The following is a 23,240-nucleotide window of genomic DNA, read 5'->3' on the forward strand; positions in this document are numbered from 1 at the left end:
ATAAAGGAAGGGAACGAAATCCAGCAACACGAAGAAAACAACGACAAAAAGGAAGAAGTCATGAGAGGAAGAGGGAGGGGAAAAAAAAGAAAGAGTAGAAAGTAAATATGACAGCAGGAAGAAGAGAGGATGAAAATGGAAAGACTAGAAAGAAGGAAACAGAAAGAAAGAGAGAATAAAAAATAAACTTGTGAAGGATCATCAGAGACATAAAGAGCAACAGAAAGTGAAAACTTAAATGTGAGATTAATGGAAAAAGAAAGAGGGACATGAGAGAGGCACGATAAAGGTAAAGACTGAAGAAGAGATAGAGAGATAAGGAGGAGATAGAGGAGAGATGGAGGAAAGATGGAGAGATGGAGCAAAGGAGACATGGAGGAGTGAAGGTAATGGAACGATAAAGGAGAGATGGTGGAATGATGGAGAGATGGAGGAGTGAAGGTAATGGGGAAATAGAGGAGAGATGGAGGAGTGAAGGTAATGGGGAGATAGAGGAGAGATGGAGGAGTGAAGGTAATGGGGAAATAGAGGAGAGATGGAGGAGTGAAGGTAATGGGGAGATAGAGGAGAGATGGAGGAGTGAAGGTAATGGGGAGATAGAGGAGAGATGGAGGAGTGAAGGTAATGGGGAGATAGAGGAGAGATGGAGGAGTGAAGGTAATGGGGAGATAGAGGAGAGATGGAGGAGTGAAGGTAATGGGGAGATAGAGGAGAGATGGAGGAGTGAAGGTAATGGGGAGATAGAGGAGAGATGGAGGAGTGAAGGTAATGGGGAGATAGAGGAGAGATGGAGGAGTGAAGGTAATGGGGAGATAGAGGAGAGATGGAGGAGGGAAGGTAATGGGGAGATAGAGGAGAGATGGAGGAGTGAAGGTAATGGGGAGATAGAGGAGAGATGGAGGAGTGAAGGTAATGGGGAGATAGAGGAGAGATGGAGGAGTGAAGGTAATGGAAAGATAAAGGAGAGATGGTGGAATGATGGAGAGATGGAGGAGTGAAGGTAATGGGGAGATAGAGGAGAGATGGAGGAGTGAAGGTAATGGAGAGATAAAGGAGAGATGGTGGAATGATGGAGAGATGGAGGAGTGAAGGTAATGGGGAGATAGAGGAGAGATGGAGGAGTGAAGGTAATGGGGAGATAGAGGAGAGATGGAGGAGGGAAGGTAATGGGGAGATAGAGGAGAGATGGAGGAGGGAAGGTAATGGAAATATAAAGGAGAGATGGTGGAATGATGGAGAGATGGAGGAGTGAAGGTAATGGGGAGATAGAGGAGAGATGGAGGAGTGAAGGTAATGGGGAGATAGAGGAGAGATGGAGGAGGGAAGGTAATGGGGAGATAGAGGAGAGATGGAGGAGGGAAGGTAATGGAAATATAAAGGAGAGATGGTGGAATGATGGAGAGATGGAGGAGTGAAGGTAATGGGGAGATAGAGGAGAGATGGAGGAGTGAAGGTAATGGGGAGATAGAGGAGAGATGGAGGAGGGAAGGTAATGGGGAGATAGAGGAGAGATGGAGGAGTGAAGGTAATGGGGAGATAGAGGAGAGATGGAGGAGGGAAGGTAATGGGGAGATAGAGGAGAGATGGAGGAGGGAAGGTAATGGGGAGATAGAGGAGAGATGGAGGAGGGAAGGAGAGATGGAGGAATTGAACGAGAGAAAGAGAGATGGAGGAGAGATGCAGAGATGGAGGACAGAAGGAGATATGGAGGAGAGAAGAATAGATGGAGGAGGGATTGAAAGATGAAGAAGAGGGGACATGGAGAGATGAAGAGGTGAAGGGATAGAGGAGAGATGGAGAAGTGAAGGTGATGGAGAGAAATGAAAAGAAAGATGGAGAAAAAGAGAGAGAGAGAGCTCTTTGAAAGAACTTGATCTTTACTCCCCCGAGGTTGTGATGTCATCCTGCACCTGTTGTTTTGGCACCGCCCCCTCAACCACCTGTCTGTATCAGCTGGCTCTGTGTTGCCGTGGTAACAGCACATGTCAGCTGTGATGGAGGGTTTTCACGCTGCTGTGATTCCTCAACACACTCAGCAGGGAGCGGAGGCCTTCGACTTATTCTAGGTTTATTCTTTATATTTTTGCATCTCATTTTTATTTTTTGCATATTTTCTTCTATTTGATGTTAGTGTATTTAATACTTTTTTAAATTGTTGTTATTTTTCTTTTTGTAAATCTATTTTGTATTTATTTATTTATTGACACTTCTTTAAGGCCTTGCTTTAAACACTTCAATGTGGACGTCTTCACACACCGAATGAGTTGTAGACAATGTCTAAAAACACCGTATTCACTTGTGTGTGTGTGTGTGTGTGTGTGTGTGTGTGTGTGTGTGTGTGTGTGTGTGTGTGTGTGTTAAACAAATATACAACACTGTTATTTTAAAATGACAAAAAGTGTGAACTCGTCTTAAAGCCGGAGCCCCAGAGCTCGGACAGTGGAGACTCCTTCCATACATGTCTTCCTGTACAAGTCCCTGTGAATGAGCTGTTACTATAGAAACGATAGATGTATTAGAGGGAGCGCATTAATATTAATAAACCTGTGATTTGTAGCTGCACTACTGTCAGAGCTGCTGTTATTAGATTAGATAGATAGATTAGACAGGTACAAAGCCAAACGAAATGCAGTTCGCGTCAAACCAGAAGTCCAAAATAGCAAGTAGCATTGAATGTGTAATGCAAGAAGAGACAGTGAGAGACAATGAGGGTGGCAGTAAAGTGCAAGAGTGGCATGTGCAAATGGCATGGTATGCGAGTAGCATGAGTCCAGAGGCATGGATTAATGTAATCTAGACAGTGCGGCTGAACACAGGTGCCAAACGGATTGGTGTTAAGTGAACTCAACATCACAAGAGTACAATGGATTTTAAGGTGCGAGTAGAAGAACGTGCAACACTCGGCAAACTGTAGAAGTTAGTCCGTGTGCAGAAGTAGAGGTTTTTGTGCAGAAAGGTAAGGACTGGCGGAAGGGGAGTTGGCAACATTGTGAGGAGTTCAGCATGTTGATTCCTGACAGGAAGAAGAAGCTGTTCCTTAACCTGCTGTTTTGCCAGCGAAGGCTCCTGTAGCACTTTCAGGATGGGAGAAGAGTAAATCGTCCATGCTTGGGGTGAGAGATGTCCACAACGGACGGTAGCTGGGCACCGGTGATGTGTTGGATGTTTTTCTCCATCAGCAAGAAGCCACGAGTTAAAGCCTGAGCAGACTTTGAGGGACAGGTTGTTGAAGGAGCCGGACCTGCTTCCTGTAGGCCGTCTCGTCGTCGTCCCTGATCAGGCCTACCACCATGGTGTCATCTCCGGACTTGATTATGGACTCTGAGTCATGAACAGGTGCACGACGGTGGGTGTGAACAGAGTAGTGGAGACGACTACGCCCACAGCCCTGAAGGATGCAGGTGTTTGGTAGAATGGTGGAGAAGGTATAGCTGTCAAGCCTTACAGACTCCACTCTGTTAGTCCAGTGTCCATTGCCATAGTTTGCCATAGTCAGTGAGCTTGGAGATTTGCTTGGAAGGGTTGACGGTGTTAAAGGTCAAGTTGAAATTGATGAATAGTATCCTAAATTAGGAGTCGCTGTTATCCAGGTGGGTCAGGGCAGAGTGGAGTGCCATGGTGATGGAATTCTCTGTTGGTCTGTTGTGGCAGTACGTGAACTGATGCAGATCCTGTGTCGAGGACAGGCAGGATTTCTGATGGGAAAGGATGCAACTGCTGGTGATGGGGGGTGAGTATGAGAGGGCAGAAGTCGTTGAGGGTCATTTTAACACATGAACAGTGGTTGCTGTCTTGAACTGGGTGGGAACCACTGCTTGGGCGCAGGACAGGTTGAAGATGTCTGTGAAGACCTGAGCCAGCGGTTCTGCAAGGCTCTGAGCACCTGGCCTGGAATGCCTTCAGAGCCAGCAGCTTTGGCTTTGTGGAGCACTCATCACTGGTGGAGAGAGTGAGCTGTGCGCTGCAGATAACCAGGTTGGAGATTCAGTGTTTCTCTGGTCAAAGCGAGGATAGAATTTGTCGAGGTTTTCAAGGAGAGGCACATCACTGATTGAGGAAGGGGAGTGTTGATCGGTTTGCAGTCTGTGAGTGTTTGGATGCCTTGCCATGTACGTCGAGGGTCAGAGTTTTTGAAGTTATCCATTTTTCATACTCATTCATGATGAGTAGAAATGGCTTTCACGATTCCTCTTCTCAGGTTGGCCTGGTTGAGCTGTAGGCGTCCTGATCTCCAGACCTGATCGCAGCACCTCATGGCCTCAGTTGGAGGCAGATCTCTTTGTTCATCATGGATCGAGGAAGGTTACAGGTAGCGACCGTGTCAGCACAGCTGTTGACATGGTTTTAAACAGAGTTGGTGTAGATATTAATGTCTGTGTGGAAAATGAATCAACGTCTTCTGACCAATCAGAATCCAGAATTGTGTTTTGATCAGAAAACATTACAGAAGCGCACATTAGCACTTTTATTCCAGACATTTAGTCTAATCTCGCTAAACTCGGTTAACGGGGTGGGTGGGGGATGAAATGTTGTGTTTATTTCTACACACTCTGTGTTGCTCTCGCACTCGAGGCCTGTCATGTGCAAATACACAACCTTATTATCACATTTTCCCAATATTCCTAGCAGCTTAAAGTGGATCTCACACTGTGCTGTTTAATTACAGAAAGTGTCAACGCAACAGGAAGTGCAGCGATGCTAATCAGTCGCATTATTTTTAATGCGCTCGAACTTGTTTCGTTTTGTTTGTTTTAAAAACTCCGTGCCTTTTCGACTTTTCGTGACATCACTCTACGTTTGTGTAGTTTTGCTCGTTTCACAACTTTAGATCATTTCTGCGCTAAATTTCCTTCACAGCTTTTCGGTGTTTTTTTTTTTTTTTTAAGAGCCTGCTAGGTGAGACTCTAAGTAGCGTATTTAGGAAAGGTGCGTAAATTGTGAGACTTCTGGGAAGCAGGGCTGGTGCGATGTTTAAATGAGCGTCCCAGTTCTCACATTCTCTCATTAACAGGTTTCATGAGTACTCCTGGGGAAGAAAAAAAACACACTAGCAGGGACGTCTGTGCAGTGAAAATATTGATGAAACTCACCGTTATTTCTCATCACTGGCCTTGCTGGCGTTCTTTTGTGTCACGGGGGGGGGTGGGGGGGGGGGGGGGGGGGTTCTCACTTTCCCTTCACGTTCTCATGAGTTCCCTCAGGGTTCTCCCAGTTTCCTTCAACCAACACAACACATGTATATGGGACCATTAACCGTAAATCCACAATCCTGAATAAACAGTTTCAAATGTTCTTGTCTTGGTGTTGAATTTTCAGTCCATTTAACCAAACTGCTGTTTGTTTTTCTGTTTATTGCACAGAAGCCCAGGTAGCACATCATATACCCATAACTATTCTGTGCAAATTATCAATTACCTGTCAGATTTTTAACATTTGTTTTTCATTTTTTTCCTAATTGTTCCTGTCGTTTTCGTAAAAAAAATCTCTTCCTGTAGTTTCCATAAACATCTGTCCCTGTTGTTTTCATAAACATCTGTCCAAGTTGTTTTCATAAACATCTGTCCCTGTAGTTTTCATAAACATCTGTCCCTGTAGTTTTCATAAACATCTGTCCCTGTTGTTTTTATAAACATCAGTTCTGATATTTTTTTTTATAAACATCTGTTTTGTAAATATCTGTCCCTGTAGTTTTCATAAACATCTGTCCCTGTAGTTTTCATAAACATCTGTCCCTGTAGTTTTCATAAACATCTGTCCCTGTTGTTTTTCTAAACACCTGTTCCTTTAATTTTTCTAAACGTCTGTTTTTTTTGTAAATCTCTATTCATGTAGTTTTCTAAATGTCTATTTTTTATGGTTGTCATAAACATCTGTTCATATTTTTTTTTTGTAAACGTTTTCTCCTCTAGCGTTTGAAAAATAAATTCCTTCTGTAGTTTTCATAAAAGAGCCGTTTCCTGACGTCGTGTGTCTTATAAAGGCGTTCCTTTGTGTTCAGAAATGTCTAAGCATGAGGAAAGTTTGATGAATGAAAGACAATTACAAATATGTAAGTATTCACCTCAGCCTGAACTCACGAGTAATTCACACAGACAGGAACGGGCGACGTGGCTGGACTTTTTTTTTTATTATTATTATTATTTTTTCATAAATTGTTTGTATGAGTGTGTTTGCGTGTGTGAGATGATGCTGATGTAAAGAAACCCAAATGTGTGCGGGATTATAAATGGTGAAGGTTGCAGTAGGCTGAGGGCCGAGGCTAAGTCTTAGCGCTTTATTTGTGACTTTAATGAAATCGCTCTGCTTTTTTAAAAAGGTCCTCTCAGTTCTCACACATAGCTGTCATTGAAATTGAAACACACACACACACACACACACGTAAATGTGAGCGTATGAACTGACCTCGGAGACGTCGATCGGCGTGTTCTGAATAAACAGTCGAAGGAGGCAATGGGAACACAAATGTTAGTCATTCCTTTAACGAAGAAGTGTGTGTCCTTGGACTGTGAAAAAAAGAAAAAAAACGCTCGGTCTTTTCTCCTGCTCGCTCGTCCTCGCTTTAAATCAGCTCATCCTCCATGTTTCACCTTATACGCTGGGTTTTCATTTTGCAGATCGGTTGAGTTTAATCCGAGCTGAGAGAGCTCTGATTTGACGCACGCTGTTTTTTCATTCATCGTTCTTTTTACCAAACCGTACACATGTAACACTTTATTTACCCACCCATATTAAATGGTAAATGTTCTGCACTTATATAGCGCTTTTTTTTTTTTTTACCTCAGTAGTTCTACAAAGCACTTTACACTGGTTCTCATTCACACACACACTCACACACCAACGGTAGCTGAGCTGCCATGTAAGGCGCTAGCTTGCCATTGGGAGCAACTCGGGGTTCAGTGTCTCGCCCAAGGACATTTCGGCATGTGAAGTCACGTGGGCCGGGAATCGAACCTCCAACCCTACGATTGGCGGACGACCCGCTCTACCACCTATGCTAGGATTCACGAGTTCCGATTTAACATCACGGGTTTTACTGTAGTACGACAGCCTCTGGACGAAACACAGATGTTTTTTCGAGATAAGCAGATCAGTGTGTATCAAACCCGGCGAAATGAACCGGACGAAAAGTGAAGTGTGCACATCTGTGTAAAGTGCCGCGAACAAGCGCGAGCGCAGCTGTGTGTCCCGAAGCTCTCGGCTGGATATGAAGCCATCAGCTTCGAATCTTAGATAAATGTATTGATCTGAATAGAACTGAGTCGGATGCTGAGTGTAGCCACAAACACCAGGCTTCCGTCTGCTTTTGTTATATAAGACAGCCTCAGTCTTGCTCCATTCGGCAGAACGCTGGACCACCATTTAAACCAAGTGAACTGATTTATTTAGAGTCTTTTCTTGCTTCTTAACATCAGGTGTTAATGAGTTGTGTTGTGTATAATTATACATTCATCACATTTTCCGTGATACCAAAGTTGAGAACTTTATATAATACCCACGCGGCTGGGCTCGTCCACGTCCTAAATCCTAATTTATCTCCTGTTTGTTTTCACTTCTCACCCACATACTTTGCTCATGCAAGTCATGAGTGCGTGCTCAAATCCAGTAAATAAATAAATAAACAAATAAATAAACGAGCTTAAACAAAAAGTTTAACTAAGCATATTACAATGTATCCTTGACCAAATCAGCCAAGACATTTGGCTTCTGGAGGTTTCCGAAGGGTACAAGCTGGTAGTGATCCACTTCCCTTGTATTAGCTTCGTCAGCACCAGTACAAAGATAAAGAAGCAAACTTCAGGCGGCAAACACGTTTTGTAAAGAACTGAGACGTACATTCAATCTTTTCACCAGTTTACTGTTCTGAATCAATACTAATTATTATTCCATCCTGATTGGTCAGAAGGTGTTGATTAGTTTTCTAGAACAGCAGCTCTGGCAGTAGCGCAGCTACAGATCACAGGTTTACGTTAAGGCACTCGTTCTAATACCTTATCGTTTCTATAGTAACAGGGACTTGTATGACGGACGCTCCACATAAACGGATTAAAAAATCTTTGATATGATGACTTTTCTGTGAGGAGACATTTATTTTTATTATTATTATTATTATTATAAACATTTATTGAAGGAGTCTCCAGTGTCAGTGCTTTACATAACCTGCATGTTTTTTTTTTACTTCACCTGTAACTGGCGGTATTGGTTTGGGTTTCGAGCATTTATTGCATTGAATCGTGTCTAACCTGCTGCCGCCTGCGTCTTAGTAAAGGACAGATTTGTTTTCAATATTGTCAGTGGTGTTCCACGTCATTATATACGCCATGTCAGTAAAACCGTTGGACAAAAAGAGACACGTTACATAACTAACATGAGCAGATAATGCTGCTGCGTCACAACTGCACAACATTCCTGAAATCATAAATGACGCATCGATGTGCAGCTGATGTTGAAGTTTATACAACTGATATACTTCTTCTTCTTCTCTCGGTTTTTAGTCTCTGACTAACACACACTTACACACATTTCACTGAAAAGGTTGTTTTTTTTTTGTTTTTTTTAAGTGTGAGAATGCATTACAATACTCCAGGGTGTCCCAGTAGATAGTTTCCATACAGAGGGGAAATTAAACATTTTTGGCAAAATGAATCTTCACTCTACTTACTTTACAAAACATCCTCTACGTGCTTGCTATTTCTTTGTAAACACACACAGAGTCGTCTCTCCCACTCGTGTTAACACATCTGCTGTTATGCATCTAAAAATCCATCGCAACCTTGCGACAGCTTCCTGATCCAGCCAGGAGAATGATTTCAACACGTTCTTCTTTTGGCAATGGCGTTCTTAAAGACTATCTGAAAAATATAAATATATAATATAAACTAAGTATGAACATTTTTTGCCATACAGTGCATCTGGAAAGTATTCACAGCGCTTCACTGTTTCCACGTTATGTGACAGCCTTATTCCACAATGGATTAAATTCATTATTTTCCTCAAAATTCTACAAACAATACCCCGTAATGACAACGTGAAAGAAGTTTTGTTTGAAATCTTTGCAAATTTATTAAAAATGAAAAACAAAAAAAGCACATGTACATAAGTATTCACAGCCTTAAAATAATAATTTATAATAAAATAATGAAAAATAATGAATTTAATCCATTTTGGAATAAGGCTGTAACTTAACAAAATGTGGGGAAAGTGAAGCGCTCTGGATGCTTTCCGGATGCAGTGTATGTATGGAAATGTTACTGACACGCTGTACAATACTATGACATGATCAGTGAAAAACCTCATCTAAACCATCTGAAAACACTGACCAAATAACCCCAGGTCCAACAATTATGATTCGTCAGTGACTCACTAATGGAAAACCAAACGATTCCCTGTGACACCACTCGTCATTCTGGACGGCTCTGTTGCATTTTCTCAGCTTAACTCCTGTGGCTCAACCTTTAGAGAAGAATAAACACCACCACACCCAGCGTTCACACTTCCTCTTCCAGACGAGACAAGCGAGCTCAGACTGCCGGTTACAGTACGATGCGTGGGCATGTGAGAAGAGAGAGAGAGAGAGAGAGAGAGAGAGAGCGAGAGAGAGAGAAAGAGAGAGAGAGAGAGAGAGAGAGAGGTGGATGGGACGGGGGGGGGGTCTTGTGATAAAGACTTCAGCAGTATGATCGGCACTTCCTAACGAGCACGGCCTGATCTGTCGGATTTAAAAGGGAGTTAAATGCCAGTTGCTGTGGCTGATCTCTGTGTGAAATGTCACTGCCGAGAGACTCCTGCAGTGCCTCTCTCTCTCTCTCTCTCTCTCTCACTGGTTGTGGAAGACAAGCAGACCCACGACTCAGTGACCTTTTAGCGATGCCTGACCTTTTTCAGAGAGAGAAACCCACTCCTGTTTTTTTTTCCTGTAAAAGTGGAGCATTCAAGTGGTCTTAGTGTGAGAAATACACTGTACGCATATAAGAAATCATCCTTATTTTATATTAGCATCCTCCTCCTTATCATCTATGTGGTTTGCTTTTGTAGAAGCGCTTATAGAGCCTCTAACTTATTTGTGCACACGCTGTTATTATTATTATTATTATTATTATTTTATTTATCACCTGTTCCGGCAGCCGCTTATCTGTTGTGTACGATACTTAAACAAGCTCCTGTGTTCACGGTGTTCACTGAAGATTCAATATAAGGTGTTTGTATCTTTTTTTTCTTTGTTCTAATCATGAGTGAGACATCTTTTTTAAGTGAAGATGATAAGTTCGTGGAAGTTATTGGGGAAGACCTCGGTTTTGGCGTACGGAGGAGTTTCACAGGAAACCAGGGAGTTCTTGTTGGGTTTGCATTTGGTCCTGTCGATCCTGCTCGGAATATTCCTGAAGATCTAACCCGGCCTTCCGAGAATACCCGGGATCTGAAAAGGAGAATAAGATGGAAATGTGAGAACCGTGGTGGACTTCGACGTAGCCTAAAGACAGCTCAAAGATTCACCCCGCTGCCTGGAATACTCTTAGGAAATGTACGCTGGCGTCGCCATGATCTGGACGAACTGCAGGCCAGCGTTAGCTTTATGCACTAATACAGAAACATGCACATGATGGTGTTCACCGAAACTTGGCTGGATGACTCAATGGATGATAGTAGTCTATGGATTGAGGGTTGTGGAGTACCTATCCAGCTGAACAGAGATAAACACATGACAGGGAAAGAGCGTGGTGGTGGTGTGTGTTTATATCGAGGAAAGTTGGTGTAACACACTAATAGTGCTATATAAGGTTTGTAATTCGGACATTGAAGTCATTGCAGTTCCTGTACGTCCTGTTTATCTTCCTCGTGTGTTCCCGCAACTGTTTTTTTTTTTTAGTATATATACTTCCACATGCTAAAGTTGATAGCATTAGAAACGGTAAAAAGATACCCTGGATAAACCGGACAATTTATCTCCAGATGCACCTACATTTATTTTAGGGGATTTTAACCATTGTACCGGGCTACTGGCAATATGGTACATGCGCTATTCGCGCTGATAAAATTTTGGATAGGTGTCATGCCTCAATTCCGGGAGTTTTACAGGTCTCTGTCTGTACGTCCTCTTGGTTCAGGTGATCACAATGCTCCCATTATAAAGTAAGTGAAGAGAGAAGTACGATGTGTTAAAGAGTGGACCTCCGATAATATTGAGGTTTTAAAGGGTTGTTTTGATTACACAGATTGGATTATGTTTTTGAATACATGTTCTGCTTTGAACGAACAGGTACTTACTATTCCTAATTATATCACTTTCTGTGTTGGTTCTTGTTATTCCTACAAAAAAAAAATACTTTGTATCCTAAGAAGAAACCTTGGGTCACGAAGGAATTAAAGAGTATATTGAATATGAAAAAGAAAGTATTTCTCTCTGGGACTAATGAGGAGAAAAAAAAAAGATAAATAGGGAATTAATAAAGGCAATAAAAATTGCTAAAAGTAATTTTGAAAATACGATTGAGGGGGTGTTTATGCCAGTTAATGTCAGAGCCACCTGGAAGGGAATTAAGAGTATGGCTGCAGTGAAAACACTGGTATTGAATCAACGTACACTAATGGAAAACTATGACAATAATTTCATTGTATCTAATGAGTTTAATTCATTTTTGCCCATTTCGCTACATTTGCTGCAGCTGATGAAATGGTAGATTTTAAAGACACACTGAGTTCTTTTAATAAATTATAATTGAATCATTTTAATATATTGAAACAGTTGAAGGCCACACCACTTAATAAGAAGTCTTTATTTGTGACATATACATTACAGCACAGTGATGATGTTTTCTTCGCATACCACAGCATGTCAGGAAGCTGGGGTCAGACATGATACAGTGCGCCTAGAGCAGAGGGGGTTAAGGGCCTTGCTCAAGGGCCCAAAGTGGTGCTTGGTGGTGCTGTGGCTTGAACCCCTGACCTTCTGATCAGTAACCCAGAGCCTTAACTGTTGAGCCATCACTGCCCCAGGTCTGAACCCCATGTCTGAGCCCCAGGTCTGGATGGTATATGTGGTAGAACACTGAATGACTGTGCTGAACAGCTTAGTGGAGTTCTCCATTTACTTTTTTTAGTCTTCCCTAGATCTAGTGTTGGTACCTGATCTGTGGAAAAGCTGAACTATTGTTCTAATACCTAAAAAAGCTAAGTCAGCTTCTTTTAATGACTGTCGTCCTATTGCCTTGACCTCTTTGGTCATGAAGGCTTTGGAAAAAAGAGATCAAAAAGCATATGATGACAGTTACTGGTTCGGCTTTAGATCCGATGCAGTTTGCATATTGCTTTGGAAGATGCAAAACTGTTTGTTAAATACTCTGAAATATATTTGGTCATTTGCGTGGCAAATTGACTTTTTGTGGCGTTCTCACCAGCATTTAACACCCCGCAACCTGTTATTTTAGGGAAAAAACTTATTACTCAGTTTAATTTTAAATCATGGTTTAGTGTCATGGATTATGAACTTTTTAACAGATTAACAAAGGGTCAGGGTTCACGGGGTTTTATCGGACACGCTAAACACTTCTATAGGTTCACCACAAGGTTGTGTACTTTCTCCAATCTTTTTTATGTTATACACTAATGATTCACAAAGAGTTCACAAAGTAACAGTTATTTGGTAGAATACGCAGACGATAATGTTCTTCTTTCCTTGCTTTCAAATTCAGGCCAGGAATATGGTCCGTCTCTGTGCGATTTTATCTCTCAGTATAACAATATGAAACTAGACTTGAACGTCTCAAAGACTAAAAAGATGGTTATCAATTTTAGTAAGAAAGCACTTCCACTTCAACCTGTGATTATAAATGGTACACAGGTGAATGTAGTAGAGGAACACAAGTATTTAGGGATAATTTTTGATAACATGTTGAAGTTTGAATAAAAACACTGATGCCATTATTAAAACAAATCACATCAAAGATCGTTTGTGTTGGGGAAGCTTAACTCCTTTAACGTACAGAGACCCATTCTTAGGTCCTTTTTATAATTCATTCGTCGAAAGTAAAAACAAAACAAACCTAATTAAAACGATTCTCTAACTCATACCAAATGATTCACTCTACTTAAACAACTCAGTAAAACTAAAACAAACCCAATCAGATGATTCACTAACCCATACCAAATGATTCATTACAATCCAATGACTTATTAAAAACAAAACAACCCCAGTTAAAATGATCCAGAAACCCATACCAAATGATTCACTTCACTCAAACTATTCATTAAAACTAAAACAAACCCAGTCAAATGATTCGGTAACCAATACCAAATGATTCACTTCACTCAAATGGCTCATTAAAACTGAAACAAACCCAGTCAAATGATTCACAGACATTAGCTAAAGCTGAACCAAATGAGAATTAAATGTTGATATTTCTGACTATTTGGTTTCATTCACACAGTCACTACACCTTTACATTGAAACTAAACAATTAAATAAAACTAATAGAAATCCAATCAAATGATTCACTTGCCCATACCAAATGATTCAATTCACTCCAACGACTTATTAAAAACAAAACAAACCTAGTTAAAATGATTCGGTAACCCAACCAAATGATTCACTCTACTTAAACAACTCAAGAAAACTAATACAGACCAAATCAATTTATTCACTATCCCATACCAAATGATTCACTCCACTCCAACGACTTATTAAAAACAAAACAAACCCAATTAAAATGATTCAGTAACCAATACCAAGTGATTCACTTCACTCATATGACTCATTAAAACTAAAACAAACCAGTCAAATGATTCACAGAAATCAGCTAAACCTGAACCATATGAGCGTTAAATGTTGATATTTCTGATTATTGGGTTTCATTCACACGGTCACTACACCCTCACACTATCCCTTTTAAGCACTAAATGCTGTTTCTAACTAGATTGTTAATCCTCGGTTCTTAGCTAGCTAGCAACACCACTCTCACAAGACTATCTTGTTCACCTTTCTACATACCCATGGGCCCTCTTCATTAATTAACACCACCTTAAAGCTATTGAGTTAGAATGTAGCTGTGAACACTTTAAAAGGACAATGTACAGATGTGGAGACAGCAGAAATGAGATAAACCTATCAGGAACATTAACAATTACCTCAGATATGTTAGAAAATGCACGTCAGTGTTATTATACTCAAATTAACACACTGTAGTCTGTATCCGTCATTGATTTTTACTCGGCTTATTTCAGCTGATTCGTGTCTCGTGGCCGTTTCCGCCAGTCTGAGAGTGTAATCAGTCACACAAAAGCTCTGATCAGTGGCTGAATTGCCTGCAGAGCTCCAACTCTGATTCCATCCTGAAAAAAAGATGCAGCAGGGCTGAGTTACTTACAAAAAAGAGGTCTTTGAACTTCATCATTACAGCCTAATCATTTACACTGACTCATTTGAGCAGACACATCTATATACTGTAAAGTGGTGAGACAGGTGGGGACTGAAAGCAATAAGAGCTTAGAGTTGAGCAGATCTGGAGGTCCAACTGTGACTCAGTTCTCAAGTTTTTCTGTGGTTACTAAAGTGTCCAAGTGATTTGTTCCACTCAAACAACTCATTAAAAAATAAACAAAAACGAAAACAAATCCAGTCAAACACCTCAATAACCCATAACACATGATTCACTTCAATCAAACAACTCATTAAAACGAAAACAAACCCAGTCAAATGATTCAGTAGCCAATACCAAATGATGCACTCCATTCCAACGACTTATTAAAAACAAAACAAACCCAGTCAAATGATTCAGTAACCCATACCAAGTGACTTCACTCAAATGACTCATTAAAATGAAGACAATTTATTAAAACTAAATCAAACATTATCAAATGATTCACAGATTCACAGCTAAACTGTTTAGTAACCCAAACCAAACGATATACTGCCACCAGCAAATGACCCAACAACCTGAACCAAATGATTCACTAACAACAGCCAAATGATTTAGCAGCTTAAAATACATTCATCAATAACACCAAGCAAAAGACTCGCTAATTCAAACCAAATGATACACTGTCATCAAACTAATTGTTTTGTAACCCGGATGAAATGAATCAATAACACCAACCAAATGATTCACCAACCTGAACCAAATGAACCTGTGACACCAACCAAACTAAGGCTTACTAACTCCAACTAAATGAATCACTACCACCATAACGACAGAGAGCGAGACAAACAGAGAGAGAAACAGACAGGGAGACAGAGGGAGAGAGAGAGTCTCTGGGGGAAGAGGTTGGGGGTCTCAGCTGGACAGCAGACTGCAGTTTAAATGTCATTCAGGCAGGGAGTCGAAACACCACTGCCTTTCCACATCACACAGGAGGAGAGGAAAAATGGAGAAGAGGAAAAATGAGGAGGACAAGGAGAGAGAAAAGATACAGAGATGGCACGAGAGAAGAAAGGATAAGAAGGGAGGATGAGAGGAATGAGAGGGGAAAAAGGTGATAGGTGGAAAAGAGGAAGAGAGAGAGTGAAAAATAGAGAAGAAAGAATAAAGCTCTGTCATTAGCAGCCACACTACAGCACTGATAGAGAACAGCATTTTGACCGATTGCTTTATTATCACATAAATCTTTCACATGTTCGGCTCAGAAGCACGAGGCAGTGCTGGCCTGATTTCCCCGAACACGACGGATCTCACAGCTCACTCACGTCAATCAATTAACAGAATTTTTTTAACGCAAGATTTACACAATTAATCCCTCAAATATATTCAATCATCCAAAACACATTTACTGCCTGATGAAAGAGGAGCTCTGATCATGAACACACACTCCAAAGCTCACTTTCCCTTGTTTTTATATGCAATCACATGTGAAACGCATGTGCGCATAAAAGAATCACATGTAAAAATAAATTAAAGTGAATAATCACATGTTAAGGTAAGTGAATCGTGTGTGTGTGTGTGGGGGGGGTCATGTAAAAGTTCACACAGACGTAAATGAATCGTGTGTAAAGACATCTAAAAGTAAATTAATCATTTCAGAAAATCACATGACATAACATTAATCATGTGGGGAATCACATGAAAAATACATGAATCATGTGGGGAGTCACATGAAAATAAATGAATCATGTGGGGAGTCACATGAAATTAAATGAATCATGCGGGCAATCGTGAAAATTAAACGAATCATGTGGGGAATTGCATGTCACAGTAAATCAATCATGTGGGGAATCGCATGTCACAGTAAATGAATCATGTGGGGAATCACATGTCATAGTAAATGAATCATGTGGGGAATCGCATGTCACAGTAAATGAATCGTGTGGGGAATCGCATGTCACAGTAAATGAACCATGTGAGGAATCACATGTCACAGTAAATGAATCATGTGGGGAATCGCATGTCACAGTAAATGAATCATGTGAGGAATCACATGTCACAGTAAATTAATTATGTGGGGAATCACGTGTCACAATAAATGAATCATGTGGGGAATCGCATGTCACAATAAATGAATCATGTGGGATTCGCATGTCACAGTAAATGAATCATGTGGGATTCGCATGTCACAGTAAATGAATCATGTGGGATTCACATTTCACATGAATCATGTGAAAAACAATCAGATCTGAAAATAAAACACTACATGTGAAATACCATGTATGAAATACACGTATGAAACATAACGTGAAGTGTATTATGACAGATTCTTGATTATTTACATATGAAGTTCATGCGGTATTTCTGTATGTTACTAATAACTGAATTTTTTTTAAAAAAAAAAACAGACAAGTGTGTGTGTATATGTGTGTGTGTGTGTGTTTTATGTCACGACAGAACTCCTCTTCAGGATCTTTCCGCTCTCATTTATTTTAATTGGACATGCATTAAACGGCTCCTTCCTTGGTCTTGATAAGAAAATCGCTCGTCCTTTCGACTCTCGTGCTTTTGCATATCATTTTGTCGCTTTTTGGTTTTAACCTTTCAGTGCAGTTTTCCTCTAAATTGCCGGACATGGGTGTAAGGTTCCTCTTAGTTTTTTATGCTTATTTATTTTTTGTCCAGTTGGAGGATGAAATGGATTTGTGAAGGAGGAGGTAATTACGCTAGGGGAAGTTAAAAGGATGCATTATCCCTGCATTATCTCGACAGTGTTATTGTTTTAACCCCGTAATTATCGTAGTTTAGAGCGTGAAGCACGCCAGAGCGTGGGTTTAGTTTACTGCAGTATGTTAGCTTTACTGTTAGGGAAGTAAATGTAACCCTTATCACGAGGTAGTAAGTCTTAGAGGTTATCAGTAATATGAATTTGGGCCAGAATCAGAAGATGCTAAATTGTTAAGAGCCTGAGAATTGAAGATCAATAAAAAGAATACCACACCAGAATGACAGTTTGCATAAAGTGTATTAAATACACAGGGCTGGTACATACATATACAAAAAACAGTTATGAAAAAAAATAACAAACTAATATAATAAAGTGCGCACGTAAATAAATCCCCTTTTAAATTCCCTTGAGCTCAGTTCGTCCTCACTTTCACTTGCCTTGTTGACAAGAGTTCAGTCACCAATGTTGGGCCCTTTTTAGTTCGTGGTAGTGTTTGTCCTACCACCATGAAGATGAAGATGATGATCCTGGCAATCCGTCTAAAGTCAGAGTCACAAACACGGTTGGCTCGCCACCCAGCCACCCGGACTGGGAAACTATGAATCTCTGGGAGAACGCCTGGAACATGAGGATCTGTAGCATTCCGTGGAAAGGATCTCTGCACGATGTTTCCACCTCTTTACCAAAACCTGACCTATAAATAAGGCCAGATCATTTCTCTCAATCACCATTTAGTGAATAAATGGACTGCTACAGGCTACTATAAAATAAAATCGATAATACGTCAGTTCACCTATAGCACAATGTCAAAATCTCTCTCTCGTTGTACAACAACTCTTATGTTTCTTCTCAGGTATCAAAACTATATGAATTTCTCTCCAGTATCCAAAGTACAGTTACATCACAAACTACATCCTTCATAAAAACACATTTCTAACACAAGTTGTATGAAACCTTAGTAACGTTAACAGTATGAAGAATAAAACTGCATGGATTGCATGTAAACATCGATCAACTTGTATTACTTTAGATTAGAGGCATTAAGGTGTTAGTGCTTATTTATCCCCCTCTGCACCGGTAACAGTGGAAAGAATGCACTAAAAATTGCACTTCTTTAACCTCCAATAAACACAATTAAATCCACAACTTTTAACATCATTATTTAACAAACTAACCATTTAGCAACAGCTGGGAAAAGTGACATTTCTTTTTATAACTCACAAACGAAATCATTAGTTGTTTTCAAAGGCATTAACCAGTAGTCCGCTAGCCTATTGTGGCTAATTACCATATTAGCATTTGAATACAGCAGGCTCACATTAGCTTTCCACCATTAGCACCTTTGCATTGCTTACCCATTAGCACCCATTAGCGTAAATGCTAGCGAACTCATAGTAAACTCAGCAGGCTAGGTTAAATACCAATGAGCATCAAAAGCCTGAGGCCTGTTAGCATGGATGCTAGCGAACTCAGAGGCTTAGCGCCAGGTAAACAACTCACCATTTTAGCACAATTCACTGCCTTTAGCTCCGTGACAACAGTGCATTCAGGCACAGCTCTCTTTTACTCTCTTTATTACAACAAAATATAGTCAGTATAAGCAGTAATGAGTACAGAACTTGTTTAATTCACTCCATGTCGTTTTTCGTCTTACCAAGTGGATGACGCAGCCTCCTATACTCAGGTGCACGCGCCAAAAGAACGTGCAGAGACACTAACCTAGAGGTGTAACTGTAACAGAGCCTAGCTGGCAGCGGATTGGTCAGTTCACTGCCTCATAGAGGTCACCCATTTGCTCACTTACAAATCCATCAAAGATAACAAGAAAATCAAAGTTAACCCTTTTGTGACTTGGTTAGACAGCTAAATAGTGTTTCTCATTATTAAGCCTGGGCTACAGAAAGCTGGGTTTATTTTTTAGATTAAGATGTAATAGAACATGAAGAAAGGAAACAGGTATGATTACATGTTGAATATGTTATACAGTCTCCTCTTCAGGAGGTGAGGTGCTGATCAGTTGGGTGAAGGTCTGGTGATGGACGTGTCCAGTCTAAACCCTTCCACTTTCCCCTGATGAAGTCCTGTGTTGAGGTGGAAGTGTGTTTTGGATTGTTGTCTTGCTGCATGATGAAGTTTCTCCTGATTCATTTGGATGCATTTCTCCATAAATTGGAAGACAGAATGTTTCTGTAAACTTCTGGATTCATTCTGCTGCTCCATCATGAGTTCATCATCAATAAAGATCAGTGAGAATGTTCCAGAAGCAGCTGTGCAAGCCCAAGCCATGACGCTACCTCCACCATGTTTCACAGATGAGCTCGTATGTTCTGGATCATGAGCAGATCCTTTCTTTCTCCACACTTTGGCATTTCTATCACTTTGATAGAGGTTCATCTTGGTTCCAGAGCTTTTGTGGATCATCTCTGTATTTCTTTGTGAATTCCCAATCTGGCTTTCTGATCCTCACTGGTGATGAGGGGTTTGTATCTTGTGGTATGTCCTCTATTTCTGCTCTAAGTCTTCTTCAAATGGTGGATTGTGATACCTTCACCCTGCCCTGTGGAGGTTGTTGGTGATGTCACTGACTGTTGTTTTTGGGGTTTTCTTCACAGGTCTCACGATGTTTCTGTCATCAGCTGCTGTTGTTTTCCTTGACCGACCATGTTCCATGTTTCATTAGTACACCAGTGGTTTCTTTCTTTTTCAGGACATTCCAAATTGTAGTATTGGCTATACCGAATGTTTATGCAATGCCCCTGATAAATATGTTCTATTTTCTCAGCTTCAAAATGGCTCGCTTTTTTCCTCCCATAGACAGCTCCCTGGTCTTCACGTTGGTTTATCCTTTTTAAAAGCAAACGCAGTCTTCACAGGTGAAAGTGAAGGATCAAACCAACAGTTTGAATATTTATTATCCTGGGACACGTGACAAATATACTGTAAAATACTACATCATAGTAGCATAGAAGCTTCATTCTTATCCTTCACCATTATCCTGAGGGGAAAGTGGTCCGTGCACTGTATAACACTACACTACATTCAGCAGCTCTGTGTTAGAGCATCGCTGCTCGCTACCAGCTCAGGGTTAGCTAGCAAGTGTGGATTGTGTTAGCGAGTCAGTGTTGGTTAGCAGGTCAGCGTTAGCCTTCAGCTTCATTTCATGTTCAGCGATGGAGAAGGAGAGGAGTTAAGACGAGACGCTAGCCTTCTGTTCCGGAGACGTGAGAGTGAGCTTGACTCCGCAGCCTCGTTAGCACGGCTGAACACACAGCAGATTAGCGCTAATTAAGGAGGACAGGTCACAGCAGGCTTCTCTGGTGCATGTTCTTCTGCAGCCTGACCTTTTTTTTTTACGGCTTTAGGATGATCAGGAAACACACACACACACACACACACACACACACACACACACACACACACACACACACACACACACACAAACACGCTCATCAAGCAGTGTTTCAGCAGCATGGACAGGGTGAAGGAGGGAGCCCTCTCCTCTTGGCCTCGGCTGTGTGTAATGAGAACGCTAATGAGAATTTATGCAGGCGCTTCATTACATTTCCTCATTTTTTTTTTTTACTGATCACACACTCCTCTAATTTTAAAGCAGCACACGTAACCTCCTGCTAAGCAACAAGCTTCAGGTATAAGCGCGTGTGTGTGTGTGTGTGTGTGTGTGTGTGTGTGTACGTGAAATGTGTCTACCTGACAAATGAAGTAAACATTTTGACAAAATTCAGCACACGTGGCACTTGCAGCCATCCGAAAGGCATCGACCGGGTCACTCCAGTTGCCATGACAACAGCCACAGGATGTGATGTAACTATATTTTCAGGTCAACGCTGCTTTTTTTTTATTGTTTGTGAACAAAATTATTCTAAAATGCTATATAATCTTCAAGATCCCCTAAGTAGTACGATCTGGTGAGAATTAGGAATTTTATAAAGCGTTGTTCAGATGGACCAAAAGCGATCGGTTCTCGTACCTGCGTCTAATCTCAGCAGTTTACGCCATGCTGAAAGAGACGTCAGTGCATTTAACATTAAAAAACACGTTTATTACTCAAAACAGTGGTGCTAGAGGAAAATCATCAACAATAGGGTGGTATTTTCCTCTAAAAACACATCCCCGGGTCTTTTATTCCTCCTGTACTACAGCTATTCACCAGCGATTGTGTTTAAAAAAAAAATCTTTATATGAATTATGGAATAACGTTATTTTTTGTCTATTCATGGTTACATGTAATGCTGTGGAAACGTCGGAGAAACAAGTTAGTTCCTGTGCTTACTCATCTTGTAGCAGCTATAAACAATCGTTCCCAAGAAAGCAAGGAGAGCTTAAAGTTACATCTTTATCTCTGACCGTTACAAAGCGCTGACACTGGAGACTCCTTCCATCGATGTTACATAAACATCTCCTTACTTTAAGACCTTCAGCATATCAGCGATTACACGGGTTACATCTAATCCGTTTTACGTGCCGTGTCCGCCATGTGAACGAGCTGTTGTTATGGAAACGACAAAGTATTCGAACGAGCGCATTCATATAAACCTGAGCTACTGTCTAGACAATTACTCAACACATATTAAATGCAAATATGAGCTTGGACACTCTAAATAAACTAAACCGGTATTGTACTGTATGTCATGAGGTATCTGTAGACTTTATTTAAACAGTTAAATGATTTTTACACCAAAAAAAAAAAAAAAATTACAGAAATATTTCACATTAATTTGAATTAATCCCTTTTTTTTTTTTTTCAAAATTGTTGTGGTGCTGTATAAGTTTCTCAATAGGGTACTGATATTCCTAATAAAATAAAAACTCTGCGTATATTTGAAGACGAAAATAAGGATTTTAAGATCCATTTGCAACACAGACAAAAATAATCCCTCGTATGAATTGTCTGATACGTGATTAAGAATGTTTCTGACATGGGTTTGCGACTTCAGTAAATCTCTCTTTGGTCTCTGAGTGAGATGTTTTATTTGTGTCCCCCCCCCGCAGTTTATGATCATGGAATCAGTTGAGGTTTGCTTCAGCTACCTGCTATTTGCAACATTAAAGGTGAAGGATGTCACGCCTCCACCAACCTCAAGCTCAAGCCTAAAATGGAATCGATACTCAAATCCTCCTAATTGAAGCTTTTACCTTCACTCTGCATCACTTTTCCACCACCGCAACACTGATTGAGGCTTTATAACCATAAATCACTGTGAAACGCCAGCGGCTCGGTCTGTACGGGGGAATTTTCATGAAGTGCCTGCAACAGTTCCAGACAGAAACTCTATAAATTGCTGCACTTGCTGACCGAACGCTCTCTGACGCACGTCTGATCTGTGTTCTGCGGCTCTGACCTATCCGCTCCTCTGCTGTTCTGCCACTTTGTGAACTTTGTAAAGAAAAGACAAAATTAGCACTAAAACGTGGCACCGAACACGCAGCTGTCATTGTTTTATTGTCTCTACGCCGTCTCTTGTGACAGGTGCGCAGACTAGCTGAGGTCAATAAAGTTGTTCGTGTTCGTGTGGGTTGAGCACTCAAACGGCGGGTGGCACTTGCTCACGGTGGGAACGTCGCCGCTGATGAATGGCGGCGTGGTTGTAATTGTTGGTTTTCAGCGTGCTGGGTTTGTAAAGTAATGACTTTTTCTTAGCGCGAGCGTGGGTGTAAACCATAATGTGCAAACACTTCACTTTGCCACAGTTCTGGCATTTATAATGCTTTCTGGAAGGAACGCGACCACTGAGACGAGAGGTGACCCGAACACTGTAGCTTGGCCTGTAGAGGTGACGTTGGAGATTTAACCAAGCACTCCAGGCTTTATAAAGACTGTTTTAACTACACTGGCTGTCTTTTTAAGTCTGTACAGAGAGGAGTGTAAAGATTCCACACATACATTATGGTGCATGCTGTATCATCTATTAGCTATACAGATGTGTGTGTCAGTTACTGTTACTGTCACTGAGAGAATATTACATCGACATGTACAAGTAAATGATCAATCAGTCTTTTTGTGAATTCTATCAAACCTATTATTTCATTGATTCACCTTCAGTAAACACTTTACTCCTGGCCATGGCTATGGTGGATCTGGAGCCAATCTGTGGAACACTGGGCATGAGTACTGGGAATACTGGAGCACTGTCCTTTATTATGAC

General features: G+C 40.8%; 1 protein-coding gene and 2 long non-coding RNA genes across 3 annotated transcripts in view; 1 reads left to right on the plus strand and 2 right to left on the minus strand.

The window, feature by feature from the left end:
- The window catches only part of ptprn2 (protein tyrosine phosphatase receptor type N2), a 241,272-nt gene that overhangs the window by 155,310 nt on the left and 62,722 nt on the right, over nt 1-23,240 (plus strand). The window lies entirely within an intron of this gene.
- LOC108268269 (uncharacterized) lies at nt 7,359-14,320 on the minus strand. The gene is made up of 2 exons (XR_001813279.2): nt 14,119-14,320; nt 7,359-10,414 (listed from the first exon to the last, which is right to left on the minus strand). It is a non-coding gene; the product is annotated as an uncharacterized LOC108268269 (long non-coding RNA).
- LOC108268266 (uncharacterized) lies at nt 17,355-18,801 on the minus strand. The gene is made up of 3 exons (XR_001813276.3): nt 18,731-18,801; nt 18,577-18,646; nt 17,355-17,770 (listed from the first exon to the last, which is right to left on the minus strand). It is a non-coding gene; the product is annotated as an uncharacterized LOC108268266 (long non-coding RNA).

The sequence above is a fragment of the Ictalurus punctatus genome, chromosome 7 (assembly GCF_001660625.3).
Source record: "Ictalurus punctatus breed USDA103 chromosome 7, Coco_2.0, whole genome shotgun sequence".
Lineage (NCBI taxonomy): Eukaryota > Metazoa > Chordata > Actinopteri > Siluriformes > Ictaluridae > Ictalurus > Ictalurus punctatus.